This window comes from Monodon monoceros, unplaced genomic scaffold (assembly GCF_005190385.1).
Source record: "Monodon monoceros isolate NGI ecotype Baffin Bay Population unplaced genomic scaffold, NGI_Narwhal_1 Super_Scaffold_19, whole genome shotgun sequence".
NCBI classification, from domain to species: Eukaryota; Metazoa; Chordata; class Mammalia; order Artiodactyla; family Monodontidae; genus Monodon; species Monodon monoceros.
This window is the reverse complement of record NW_021703775.1, coordinates 26,180,743-26,195,350: the sequence shown is the minus strand read 5'-3', so window position 1 is coordinate 26,195,350 and position 14,608 is coordinate 26,180,743. Positions and strand designations below refer to the sequence as shown.

Genomic DNA, 14,608 nt, shown 5'->3' with positions numbered 1-14,608 from the left:
ATTTGCCACATAGGCCAGAAATATGGTATCTATCCTGATCCACATTTCTTTGATCATACGGAGTTTTTAGTTTCTTTTGTGTGTTTATCGACCGTATTTCTTCTTTTTTGAACTGCCTATCTTATCTTTAACCCAGGTTTCCTTAGATATGCTAATGCTTTTTTTTCCTGGACATTTTTTCCTGAACACCTAGGACATGTACGTTTGAGGGGTTAAGAGTCAATATAAGGGAATAAGTGCAACTGCCTGCTTGTTCTTCCCTTCTTCCTTTGATTACACCTACTCTTTCTTTGACTCATTCTTTCTGTGCCTCTCTCTGCTGTGTTTATGCAGGCTGTCCCCAGGCTCTATAGTTCATGCTTTTCTCTTATTACAGTATCTTTGCACCCTGTCTGCTTCTGTGTTCTTTCTCTCTACCTCTGTGCACCCGCATTCTGTGCACTTGTGCTCTCCTCCACCCCACCCCATGCTGTCTCTTGTCTCACTGTCTCTGCTGTGTATCTCTCTTGTTTTTCTGGTTACTCCTTTTCTCCTCTCTTTCTCTCATGTTCTTGCTGTGTTTGTGTCTGTGCTCTTTCTCTCTCTCTCCCTGTTTTTTCTTTCGTTCCCCCTCCCTTTCCCATCTTTTTCTCTGAATGTCTGGGTGTATATTCGGATCAAAGAAAAGGGATAGTTTACTACTGTCAGTACAAAAGAGGTCATATTTATTCAGGTTTTGTTTATGGAGAAAAAGCTGAAGATGAATGATTTCTCTGTATTTTTGACCTCTCATTATTTCCAGTTGCCCACATTTTCAGCAGTGGGGCAAATGAACAACACAAGCTAACTACCAAACAAAGAGACCTCCATGAGAGAATAAAATGAGAGCTTTAGTAATATTTAATTAAATGTTTACCAGTGTTTCTTACATTTTTATAAAGCAGTCTAATTTTATATTACTCTTCACAATCACACATATATGGAGGGAAACAACAGCCAAAAGCAGTATCTTGGAACCCAAGGATAAATTTCATTATATGCTAAGAGGTAAAAAGCAAGATATAATATTTACATATATTTATATGACTGGAACAAAATTAAATATTAGCAGATTACTTTAAGATTATGGGATTATACATTTTTTCTTTTTAATTTTTCACGTTTGTTTTAAACAAGCACATCTTTTCTAATATGAAATCATAAAAATTTCTTTGTGACATTAATTAAAAAGTGACCTCAGCCAGACTGATCAAACATAAAACATTAGTTATGAGCTGGAAGAGAGAATTCTCAAGCTTTTCATTGTGTTCTAGTTTCTGCCTAAAGTACCTGTTTCAAACTCCAATATAGTCATAACAAATCCTTCTAGAAGCAGAGTGATAGAATTAATACACAGTTTCTATGTTAAGATAAAGTTAAATTTTTTTTGATATTTTCATTGGACTATGAATGACTTTACAATGCTGTGTTAGTTTCTGCTTTATAACAAAGTAAATCAGTTATACATATACATATGTTCCCATATTTCTTCCCTCTTGCGTCTCCCTCCCTCCCACCCTCCCTATCCCACCCCTCTAGGTGACCGAGCTGATCTCCCTGTGCTATGCGGCTGCTTCCCACTAGCTAGCTATTTTACGTTTGGTAGTGTATATATGTCCACGCCACTCTCTCACTTTGTCACAGCTTACCCTTCCCCCTCCCCGTATCCTCAAGTCCATTCTCTAGTAGGCATGTGTCTTTATTCCTGTCTTACCCCTAGGTTCTTCATGACCTTTTAATTTTTTCCTTAAGTTCCATATATATGTGTTAGCATACGGTATTTGTTTTTCTCTTTCTGACTTAATTCACTCTGTATGATAGACTCTAGGTCTATCCACCTCACTACAAACAACTCAATTTCGTTTCTTTTTATGGCTGAGTAATATTCCATTGTATATATGTGCCATATCTTCTTTATCCATTCATCTGTCGATGGACACTTAGGTTGCTTCCATGTCCTGGCTATTGTACATAGAGCTGCAATGAACATTTTGGTACATGACTCTTTCTGAATTATGGTTTTCTCAGGGTATATGCCCAGTAGTGGGATTGCTGGGTCATATGGGTGTTCTATTTGTAGTTTTTTAAGGAGCCTCCATACTGTTCTCCATAGTGGCTGTATCAATTTGCATTCCCACCAGCAGTGCAAGAGTGTTCCCTTTTCTCCACACGCTCTCCAGCATTTATTATTTGTAGATTTTTTGATGATGGCCATTCTGACCGGTGTGAGATGATATCTCATTGTAGTTTTGATTTGCATTTCTCTAATGATAAATGATGTTGAACATTCTTTCATGTGTGTGTTGGCAATCTGTATATCTTCTTGGGAGAAATGTCTATTTAGGTCTTCTGCCCATTTTTGGATTGGGTTGTTTCTTTTTTTGTTATTGAGCTGCATGAGCTTCTTGTAAATTTTGGAGATTAATCCTTTGTCAGTTGCTTCATTTGCAAATATTTTCTCCCATGCTGAGGGGTGTCTTTTGTCTTATGGTTTCCTTTGCTTTGCAAAAGCTTTTAAGTTTCATTAGGTCCCATTTGTTTATTTTTGTTTTTATTTCCATTTCTCTAGGAGGTGGGTCAAAAAGGATCTTGCTGTGATTTATGTCATAGAGTGTTCTGCCTATGTTTTCCTCTAAGAGTTTGATAGTGTCTGTCCTTACATTTAGGTCTTTAATCCATTTTGAGTTTATTTTTGTGTATGGTGTTAGAGAGTGTTCAAATTTCATACTTTTACATGTACCTGTCCAGTGTTCCCAGCACCACTCATTGAAGAGGCTGTCTTTTCTCCACTGTATATTCTTGCCTTCTTTATCAAAGATAAGGTGTCCATGTGTGCGTGGGTTTATCTCTGGGCTTTCTATCCTGTTCCATTGATCTATATTTCTGTTTTTGTGCCAGTACCATACTGTCTTGATTATTGTAGCTTTGTAGTATAGTCTGAAGTCAGGGAGCCTGATTCCTCAAGCTCCATTTTTCATTCTCAAGATTGCTTTGGATATTCGGGGTCTTTTGTGTTTCCATACAAATTGTGAAATTTTTTTATTCTAGTTCTGTGAAAAATGCCAGTGGTAGTTTGATAGAGATTGCATTGAATCTGTAGATTGCTTTGGGTAGTAGAGTCATTTTCACAATGTTGATTCTTCCAATCCAAGAACATGGTATATCTCTCCATCTGTTTGTATCATCTTTAATTTCTTTCATCAGTGTCTTATAATTTTCCACATACAGGTTTTTTGTCTCCTTAGGTAGGTTTATTCCTAGATATTTTAATCGTTTTGTTGCAATGGTAAATGGGAGTGTTTTTTTAATTTCACTTTCAGATTTTTCATCATTAGTGTATAGGAAGGCCAGAGATTTCTGTGCATTACTTTTGTATCCTGCTACTCTACCAAATTCATTGATTAGCTCTAGTAGTTTTCTGGTAGCATCTTTAGGATTCTCTATGTATAGTATCATGTCATCTGCAAACAGTGACAGCTTTACTTCTTTTCCGATTTGGATTCCTTTTATTTCCTTTTCTTTTCTGATTGCTGTGGCTAAAACTTCCAAAACTATGTTTAATAAGAGTGGTGAGAGTGGGCAACCTTATCTTGTTCCTGATCTTAGTGGAAACGGTTTCAGTTTCTCACCATTGAGGATGATGTTGGCTGTGGGTTTCTCATATATGGCCTTTATTATGTTGAGGAAAGTTCCCTCTGTGCCTACTTTCTGCAGGGTTTTTATCATAAATGCGTGTTGAATTTTGTCAAAAGCTTTCTCTGCATCTATTGAGATGATCATATGTTTTTGTCCTTCAATTTGTTAATATGGTGTTTCACGTTGATTGATTTGCGTATATTGAAAAATCCTTGTATTCCTGGAATAAACCCCGCTTGATCATGGTGTATGATCCTTTTAATGTGCTGTTGGATTCTGTTTGCTAGTATTTTGTTGAGGATTTTTGCATCTATGTTCATCAGTGATATTGGCCTGTAGTTTTCTTTCTTTGTGACATCCTTGTCTGGTTTTCATATCAGGGTGATGGCGGCCTCGTAGAATGAGTTTGGGAGTGTTCCTCCCTCTGCTATATTTTGGAAGAGTTTGAGAAGGATAGGTGTTAGCTCTTCTCTAAGTGTTTGATAGAATTCGCCTGTGAAGCCCTCTGGTCCTGAGCTTTTGTTTGTTGGAAGATTTTTAATCACAGTTTCAATTTCAGTGCTTGTGATTGGTCTGTTCATGTTTTCTATTTCTTCCTGATTCACTCTCGGCAGGGTGTGCATTTCTTAGAATTTGTCCATTTCTTCCAGCTTGTCCATTTTATTGGCATAGAGTTGCCTGTAGTAATCTCTCATGATCCTTTGTATTTCTGCAGTGTCAGTTGTTACTTCCTCTTTTTCGTTTCTAATTCTATTGATTTGAGTCTTCTCCCTTTTTTTCTTGATGAGTCTGGCTAATGGTTTATCAATTTTGTTTATCTTCTCAAAGAACCAGCTTTTAGTTTTATTGATCTTTGCTATCGTTTCCTTCATTTCTTTTTCATTTATATCTGATCTGATCTTTATGATTTCTTTCCTTCTGCTAACTTTGGGGGGGGTTTTTGTTCTTCTTTCTCTAATTGCTTTAGGTGCAAGGTTAGGTTGTTTATTCGAGATGTTTCCTGTTTCTTAAGGTAGGATTGTATTGCTATAAACTTCCCTCTTAGAACTGCTTTTGCTGCATCCTGTCGGTTTTAGGTCGTCATGTCTCCATTGTCATTTGTTTCTAGGTATTTTTTTATTTCCTCTTTGATATCTTCAGTGATCACTCGGTTATTAAGTAGTGTATTGTTTATCCCCCATGTGTTTGTATTTTTTACAGATCTTTTCCTGTAATTGATATCTAGTCTCATAGCGTTGTGGTCGGAAAAGATACTTGATACAATTTCAATTTTCTTAAATTTACCAAGGCTAGATTTTGTGACCCAAGATATGATCTGTCCTGGACCATGAGCGCCTCAGAAAAATGTGTATTCTGTTGTTTTTGGATGGAATGTTCTATAAATATCAATTAAGTCCATCTTGTTTAATGTATCATTTAAAGCTTGTGTTTCCTTATTTATTTTCATTTTGGATGATCTGTCCATTGGTGGAAGTGGGGTGTTAAAGTCCCCTACTATGAATGTGTTACCGTCGATTTCCCCTTTTATGGCTGTTAGTATTTGCCTTATGTATTGAGGTGCTCCTATGTTGGGTGCATAAATATTTACAATTGTTATATCTTTTTCTTGGATCGATCCCTTGAGCATTATGTAGTGTCCTCCTTTGTCTCTTGTAATAGTCTTTATTTTAAAGTCTATTTTGTCTGATATGAGAATTGCTACTCCAGCTTTCTTCTGATTTCCATTTGCATGGAATATCTTTTTCCATCCCCTCACTTTCAGTCTGTATATGTCGCTAGGTCTGAAATGGGTCTTTTGTAGACAGCATATGTACAGGTCTTCTTTTTGTATCCATTCAGGCAGTCTGTGACTTCTGGTGGGAGCATTTAATCTATTTACATTTAAGGTAATTATCGATATATATGTTCCTCTTCCCATTTCCTTAATTGTTTTGGGTTTGTTATTGTAGGTCTTTTCCTTCTCTTGTGTTTCTTGCCTAGCAAAGTTCCTTTAGCATTTGTTGTAAAGCTGGTTTGGTGGTGCTGAACTCTCTCAGCTTTTGCTTGTCTGTAAAGGTTTTAATTTCTCCATCAAATCTAAATGAGATCCTTGCTGGGTAGAGTAATCTTGGTTGTAGGTTTTTCTCCGTCACTTTATTTTTTAATTTTATTTTATTTTTTGCAGTACGCGGGTCTCTCACTGCTGTGGCCACTCCCGTTGCGGAGCACAGGCTCCAGATGCGCAGGCTCAGTGGCCATGGCTCACAGGCCCAGCCGCTCCACGGCATGTGGGATCTTCCTGGATCGGGGCACGAACCCGTGCCCCCTGCATCGGCAGGCGGACTCTCAACCACTGCGCCACCAGGGAAGCCCCTTCCTCACTTTAAATATGTCCTGCCACTTCTTTGTGGCTTGCAGAGTTTCTGCTGAAAGATCAGCTGTTAACCTTATGGGGATTCCCTTATGTGTTATTTGTTGTTTTTCCCTTGCTGCTTTTAGTATATTTTCTTTGTATTTAAATGTTGATAGTTTGATTTATATGTGTCTTGGCGTGTTTCTCCTTGGGTTTATCCTGTATGGGACTCTGCGCTTCCTGAACTTGATTAACTATATCCTTTCCCATAGTAGGGAAGTTTTCAACTATAATCTCTTCAAATATTTTCTCAGTCCCTTTGTTTTTCTCTTCTTCTTCTGGGACACCTATAATTCTAATGTTGGTGCGTTTAATGTGGTCCCAGAGGTCTCTGAGACTGTCCTCAGTTCTTTTCATCCTTTTTTTCTTTTGCTCTGCAGTGGTTATTTCCACTATTTTGTCTTCCAGGTCACTTATCCGTTCTTCTGCCTCAGTTATTCTGCTATTGATCCCTTCTAGAGTATTTTTAATTTCATTTATTGTGTTGTTCATCATTGCTTGTTTCCTCTTTAGTTCTTCTAGGTCCTTGGTAAATGTTTCTTGCCTTTTCTCTATTCCATTTCCAAGATTTTGGATCATCTTTACTATCATTATTCTGAATTCTTTTTCACGTAGACTGCCTATTTCCTCTTCATTTGTTAGGTGCGGTGGGTTTTTACCTTGCTCCTTCATCTGCTGTGTGTTTTTCTGTCTTCTCGTTTTGCTTATCTTACTGTGTTTGGGGTCTCCTTTTCGCAGGCTGCAGGTTCGTAGTTCCCGTTGATTTTGGTGTCTGTCCCCAGTGGCTAAGGTTGGTTCAGTGGGTTGTGTAGGTTTCCTGGTGGAGGGGCCTAGTGCCTGTGTTCTGGTGGATGAGGCTGGATCTTGTTTTCCGGTGGGCAGGTCCACGTCTGGTGGTGTGTTTTGGGGTGTCTGTGGCCTTATTATGATTTTAGGCAGCCTCTCTGCTAATGGATGGGGCTGTGTTCCTGTCTTGCTAGTTGTTTGGCATAGGGTGTCCAGCACTGTAGCTTGCTGGTCATTGAGTGAAGCTGGGTCTTGGTGTTGAGATGGAGCTCTCTGGGAGATTTTCGTGGTTTGATTTTACGTGGAGCTGGGAGGTGTCTTGTGGACCAGTGTCCTGAAGTTGGCTCTCCCACCTCAGAGGCACAGCACTGACTCCGACTTGAGCACCAAGAGCCTTTCATCCACCCGGCTCAGAATAAAAGGGAGAAAAAATAGAAAGAAAGGGGACAAAATCAAATAGAATCTAATAAAGTAGGATAAAATAAAATAAAGTTATTAAAATAAAAAGTAAAAAATAATTGCAAAAAAAGTTTAAAAAGTAAAACAAATAATTTAGAGAAATAACGGACGGACAGAATCCGAGGACAAATGGTGAAAACAAAGCTATACAGACAAAATCTCACACAGAAGCATACACATACACACTCACAATAAGAGGAAAAGGGGGGAAAATAATCTGTCTTGCTCCCAAAGTCCACCTCCTCAATTTGGGATGATTCCTTGTCTATTCAGGTATTCCACAGATGCAGGGTACATCAAGTTGATTGTGGAGCTTTAATCCGCTGCTTCTGAGGCTGCTGGGGGAGATTTCCCTTTCTCTTCTTTGTTCGCACAGCTCCCGGAGTTCAGCTTTGGATTTGGACCCGCCTCTGCGTGTAGGTCGCCTGAGGGCATCTGTTCTTCGCTCAGACAGGATGGGGTTAAAGGAGCACCTGATTCAGGGGCTCTGGCTCACTCAGTCTGGGGGTGGGGGAGGGGTACGGAGTGCGGGGAGAGCCTACGGCTGCAGAGGCCGGTGTGACGTTGCACCAGCCTGAGGCCTGCCATGTGTTCTCCCGGGGAAGTTGTCCCTGGATCACGGGACCCTGGCAGTGGTGGGCTGCAGAAGCTCCCAGGAGGGGAGGTGGGGATAGTGACCTGTGCTCGCACACAGGCTTTTTGGTGGCGGCAGCAGCAGCCTTAGCATCTCATGCCCGTCTCTGGGGCCCACGCTGAGAGCCGCGGCTCGCACCTGTCTCTGGAGCTCCTTTAAGCGGTGCTCTTAATCCCCTCTCGTCGCGCACCAGGAAACAAAGAGGCAAGGGAAAGTCTCTTGTCTCTTCGTCAGCTGCAGACTTTTCCCAGACTCCCTCCCGGCTAGCCGTGGCGCACTAACCCCTTCAGGCTGTGTTCACGCTGCCAACCCCAGTCCTCTCCCTGCGATCTAAGCTCCGAAGCCCAAGCCTCAGCTCCCAGCCCCCACCCGCTGCGGCGGGTGAGCAGACAAGCCTCTCGGGCTGGTGAGTGCTGGTCGGCACCGATCGTCTGTGCGGGAATCTCCCCGCTTTGCCCTCCGCACCGCTGTTGCTGCGCTCTCCTCCGTGGCTCTGAAGCTTCCCCCCTCCGCCACCCGCAGTCTCCGCCCGCGAAGGGGCTTCCTAGTGTGTGGAAACCTTTCCTCCTTCACAGCTCCCTCCCACTGGTGCAGGTCCCGTCCCTATTATTTTGTCTCTGTTTTTTCTTTTGCCCTACCCAGGTACGTGGGGAGTTTCTTGCCTTTTGGGAGGTCTGAGGTCTTATGCCAGCATTCAGTGGGTGTTCTATAGGATAGGAGCAGTTCCACGATGTATTTCTGATGTATCTGTGGGGAGGAAGGTGTTCTCCGCGTCTTACTCTTTGGCCATCTTCTCCTGGTCCCTAAGGCATCCATGGCCTCTCTTTTTAAAATTTCATTCCCATAGCCGCTAATCCTCATTCCTGCCCTCCCATCGGAACTGGCTTTGTTATGTAAATATCTTTTGGCTTACAAGAGTTCTTACAAAATATGTATTCTGTGTTTGTCTTGTATTTTCAGTTTATATAAAAGGTATATCATTATTTTTGTTATTTTCGCTAAGCATTTTATTTTTAACATTCATCACATTGCTACACATACATATAATTCAGGTTTCTGATCATTGCATAGTACTCCATTGAGTGCATCTACCAATTTACCTATGCGCTTTCCCTGTAATGGACACCCAGGTCGCTGTCAATTCCCAACAATGCAGTGCACATCCTTGTCCATATTGCCTTATGGACCTTGTGAGACTACCTTTGTTGCACAGACCCAGAAGTGGAAATCTTGGATCATAAGCTATATGTATACTTAATTTTCTACATTAGTACCAAATTAATTTCCAGTCTATATTCCTACCTGCAATGCATGAAAATTCCTATACTTCCACCTTTCTGCCAATAATTTATAGTTTTGCCAGATTAGAAATACAAGTTTCTATACCATGGAAAGGTAGCGTTTTTTGGTCATTTTTAATTAAATGTTACTTGTCTTGAGAATCTACCCTATCTCCACTCTGTAATTTCCAAGGGAAGAAAGAGTCTTTCAGAGACTTCCAAAATTACTGCTGTGCTTTCCACCAGAGTGCATTCATATGTTCATCCAGACATAATTACAATATACAACGTGACAAAAGTACAAGAATGGGATATTTTCATTGTTTTTATCCGATTTTGACATATAACAGATAAAAGATATGGAAGATTTTAATAGCAGTATTAAGAAGTTTGATTTAAAGTATCTGTATAAAACTTTATTCCCAAAACACAGCATCCACAGTTATTCCAAATGCCCATGGAATATATACAAAAATTAACTGTACATTTAGGCAAAATGTTGATAAATCCCCAAAGTAGAACATTTGTAACTAAGCTTATATTCTTTAACCACAGTACAATAAGGTTGGAATCTAACAACTACAACTTTTTCCTTAAATATTTTAAAGCATTCTAAACTTTTGGGCTATAGGAGAACTAAGAATTGAGATTATAGAATTTTTTTTCATTAATGAGAGTAAAAGCACATATCCAGAACTTACGGGATGTGACTAAATATATTTAGAGGAAAATGTATTAAATGATATTTAGTTCAACAAACTCAAGTAAGCATTCTATAAATCAGTCCCCAGAATTGATCGATATAACCAAGATCTAGTTCTTTCAAAAAAAAAAAAGAAAAAATAGACCAAATCTCTGGTTATTCTGACCACGAGGAAGAGGATCAACACTAATAGTATGGAAGAGTATAACCACAGTCAAGTGATTTTTTTTTTTTAAAGGATTACTGTATGTAACTTTAGGCTGATATATTTTAAAACCTAAATTAGATGGGTGATTTTCTAAGAAAATATAAATTAACAGAATTGGCCAAGAAGTTTTAAATCCTAAGTAGATCATTAGTAATAGAAATTTAAAAGACTGCCAGTAATCTGTAGACCTCCCCACCTCTAACTATGTGCCCTCCAGAAATTTTGTACAAATTTATGTGCCCACCAAAAGTATGAGAGAATGTGTTTCTTCATTCCTTTGCCAACTATGGGTAGTATCAGTCTTTTTAATATTTGCTAATCTGATGTGTAAAAAACCTCATTGCTTTAAATTGCAGTTTTTAAATATTAGGTTTCAGAGATTGCTCTTTACATTGCTTGTTTTGAGAATTAGCTGCTTATATCCTTTGCCCATTTTTCTCTGAAGAATTTTTCTTATTAATTCTTGAGCATTATTTATATTGTATTAATAGTGTAATAGCATTGTTGTGTACTCAACTTCTTTATTTCTTTTTTCCATGCTAAGAGAGATGTCCCCAACCACAAGATTATAAAAAAGTATTCTCCCTTATTTTTTTAATACTTATTTAAGGTGGAGGGCAATGCATTTAAACACTTAATCCACATGGAATTTATTTTGTGTGTCTAGATATAATTTTATTGCCAAATGTTTATCTAATTGTCAGTGGAGATTTTTAAATAAGAAAGTCATATTCATAAATTAATTTATGAGAAGAAACTAAACTGGACTCTAATCACTTGGACTTGGTAATTAATAGCCGTGGTTCTTTTGAAATTTCTACCCAAAGCAACTAAAATACTATGCAAACACCTTATCAAAATGGACAGATTGGAAGAGGAAACTAATTCTGACTGAAATATTAACGAGTTTTATTTATTAAACTTGAAGTTAGATCAAAACATCCAAGTGAAAATATCTAAAAACATAGATACATATGATCTCATGAGTATGTCATGAGTGGAATAAAGATTTTAGAGCCATCCATGTAAAAAAGGTGATCATAATCCTCATAAATACTAAAGCTAAGAGGAAAGATTTCAGAGAATGCAGAGAAGAAAAGAGAGTGAGAGGGTCACTTCCAGACCATAATTTTTCAAACCTGATAGAAAATCCTTTGGGACTTATGTCATCTAGCTCTACCACCCTCTACAAGATTTTAATGATCATTTGCTAACCTTCCAGTTTTTCCTGTATATTAATTGAGGACTTTAGCTCTTGATTTTCTTTCTTTTCTACCCCAAACCCAGCCATTATCTGGGAAACCTTACCATCCTGTTAGTTTCTTGACCTCGGTTCTAATGACAAGTACTTCCATTACATTTTAACTATACAGTCTCATGGCCATACTTTGAATTTTGGCATTACTCAGATTCGTTATGTCTCTGCAATCTTTACTCATTCATGTATGAAAAGAAATTTAATGAGGACCATTCTGCAGGCACAATGCACTTTTGATTTGAGGGGGAGGATATATTAGAGTTATCATCTACAATACTTGCAGAAATAATTGACCAGTTCTGATTTTCTGATGGTGAAAAATAGTTATCACCTTAGTTCCTGCTTTTATAAGTTCTAATCTTGCCTCTCAGAATTAAATCTACATCAAAATGTTATTTTGGGGGCAGACTGGCTAGTAAGTTTTAGTATTGAAACTCCAGTTGCCAGTTTGATCTGTGCATATCTAAAAACTTTTCACAAGAAAAGACTGTCTTTTGGTGCCATCGACTGTATTTCTAATTTTGACTGTCTTATCAATGTGTATCTCTGGTCCTAAACTTTAGTGTTTATAAATTAGCATAAACCCATTTTTCTGAAAGAAAAGCATCTTTCAGCAGGCACCTTGCCGGCAGAAGGTCAGCAATAACAATCTTCATACGTGAAGAATAGCTGTATAAGGTGATGTAAGAAAATATAGCCTTTTTCCTATATTTGATATGTTTTCCTAAGCTCAGTTTCCACCTAAAAAGTCATTATTTAATTGAAAAGCTTTTTTTTCTGGGTCTCTATGATGGTTTGTCTGATCAATGAATATGGGAATGAATTTCACGTAGATTTTAATTAAACTAAAAAGTACTACGAAAAGCCTGAAACATCTGTGAGATGGCGGCAGTTACTTTTTCCCCAGTTGTAGTAAGGCATTAACAGGTGAGTTTACTCTCACAATAATAGAAATTAAAACAGAAGAAGCCAGCCAGTGTGTATCTCCTTTCAAGACTCTCTGCAACAGAAAGCTTAAACCATGGTAGCTGATAATGTGAGTTGACTTGTAGTCACAAGTCTTTATGTGTAAGCCCAGTTGCAGAGAACTGGGTGGGTTGACTCACATCCAGGCGCTAAGGGACGATGAGATCATTAGAGGAAATGCCTGAGACTCTCCCACGGACTAAGGAAAGTGGATTGTTGTGGTTTAACGACAGCATCTGTAAATGAATTCAGCAGCAATTATGTTCTATCCTATGGTGGGTCCTCAGCACAAATTGTCAGGCACGGTGCAGGCCTGTGAATTGTGGTTATTGATTGAATCTGTGGAAGTCAAAAGAGCGTGACGGCACGGTTCTGACGGTTTGCACTTAGCGCTAGCTGTAGTGTGTGTAGCGCTGAACCATACGTACTATGCAAACACCTTATCAAAATACTATGCAAACACCTTATCAAAATGGAGAAACTAATTCTGACTGAAATATTAACGAGTTTTATTTATTAAACTTGAAGTTAGATCAAAACATCCAAGTGAAAATATCTAAAAACATAGATACATACGATCTCATCCCAGCGCCCACATTTTTGTTAGGACTGTCCACTGTTAAATGGAAATGACGCTGTTGGTCACCTTCCATTGTTCTTGTACCCCTGATTCAGTAACAGAAGATATAAGAACAGAGAGCACGAGAACCTTTTTTCTCCGAATAAGGCTTCATAATCTACATGTATTTCAGTTTGCATACATGAATAAGCACATTGTTATAGCTTTCTTGAGATCTTTATCATACCATAAAAGTCCCCTATTTAAAGTGTACAGTTAAGTGTGTTTTAGTATATTCAGAGAGTCGTGCAACCATCACCCCAGTTTAATTTTAAGACATTTTCAACACCTACCATAAGCACCCTATACACATTAGCAGGCACTCATTTCTCCCAATCTCCCACCCCTGCCCCAGCCCCTGCTCCGGCTGTGGTTACTAATCTCTAGATTTCTTTATTCTGGACATTTCATGTAAATGGAATCATACAAGATGTGATCTTTTGTGACTGGCTTCTTTCACTTAATATTTTCAGAGTTCATCTACATTGTAGCATGTATTCATTCCTTTTTAGAGCCAAATATTACGTTGTATGAATATTCATATTTTACTTATCTATTCATCAGTTAATGGATATTTGGATTTCTTCCAGTTTTTGGCTACTATTAACAACGCTGCTGTGAACATCCATGTACAAGTTTTTGTGTGGACGTAGTTTACATTTCTTTTGGGCATATGCCTACGAATGGATATACTCTGGATAATATGGTAACTCTATATTTAACCATTTGAGGAACTACCAGACTGTTATGAAAAGTATTGTTACCATTTTGCATTCCTAGCAGCAATGTATGAAGGTTCCCATTTCTCCACATCCTTGAAAACACTTGTTTTTGTCTGTCCTTTTGATTTTCACCGTCCTAGAGGGCTAACTAGATACATTTTGTTGAGAAAGAATTTATTTTTAGACTATTTTCTATTTTTAAATGTTTACCGTTTTATAGGCAGGAATGAACTTAATCAAAAAGATTGAAACTAGAAGCAGAAACACACACACCAAGGCTCCTCATTTAATCCGATGTAAACGTGGGTGCTTTACACCCAGTGGTGCATACCATGTACTTTGGAAGTGCCAGAGGTTCTCAGACTCGTTCTTGGAAGGGACCATCAACACTTCTGCTGCCTCTGCTCCCCAGGGTGCTCCAGCCTCTGCTTCAACAGCTCCACCACTCACTTGCCGCTCATTGGCAACTTGTCTCATTTGTCTAAGGCTCCAGTTGGCAAAGGTTTTAAAACTTCAGAAGATCTAAAATCTGCCTGTACTAGACTTCCTGGTTCTGCTTCCAGTTCTGCTCTCTGAAGGCACAGAAAAGAGATCTAATCTTCTACCTCTCAGGTCCCCACTTCCTTCCCTGAAGTATTTTCCCTCAGGTCATCCATTTCTCACAGGTCATCCTTTCTACTCCCCTTTCCCAAGTTGACAGCTTCTGGGTCTATTTGTTGACATCCTGTTTTTAAGCATGTCCCTTTGAACTAAGCATGTTGTGCTTCAGGTGGTGACAGAGGATTTAGCATCTTCTTTTCTGTAAGCTAGAATATTTCTATGGCCTAACATATGTTTTACCCCTACTGAACTCACCAAAGCCATTAAACCTTTATTGCCACACTCTTCCTTATAAGTTTTTGTTTTGTTTATTCTCATTTCTTAAAC

The 14,608-nt window shown here is 38.7% G+C and overlaps 1 protein-coding gene across 7 annotated transcripts in view; it reads left to right on the top strand.

Moving 5' to 3' along the window:
- ALMS1 (ALMS1 centrosome and basal body associated protein) overlaps window positions 1–14,608 on the top strand; it is a 225,971-nt gene that overhangs the window by 194,455 nt on the left and 16,908 nt on the right. The gene's annotated exons all lie outside the window — the stretch shown is intronic.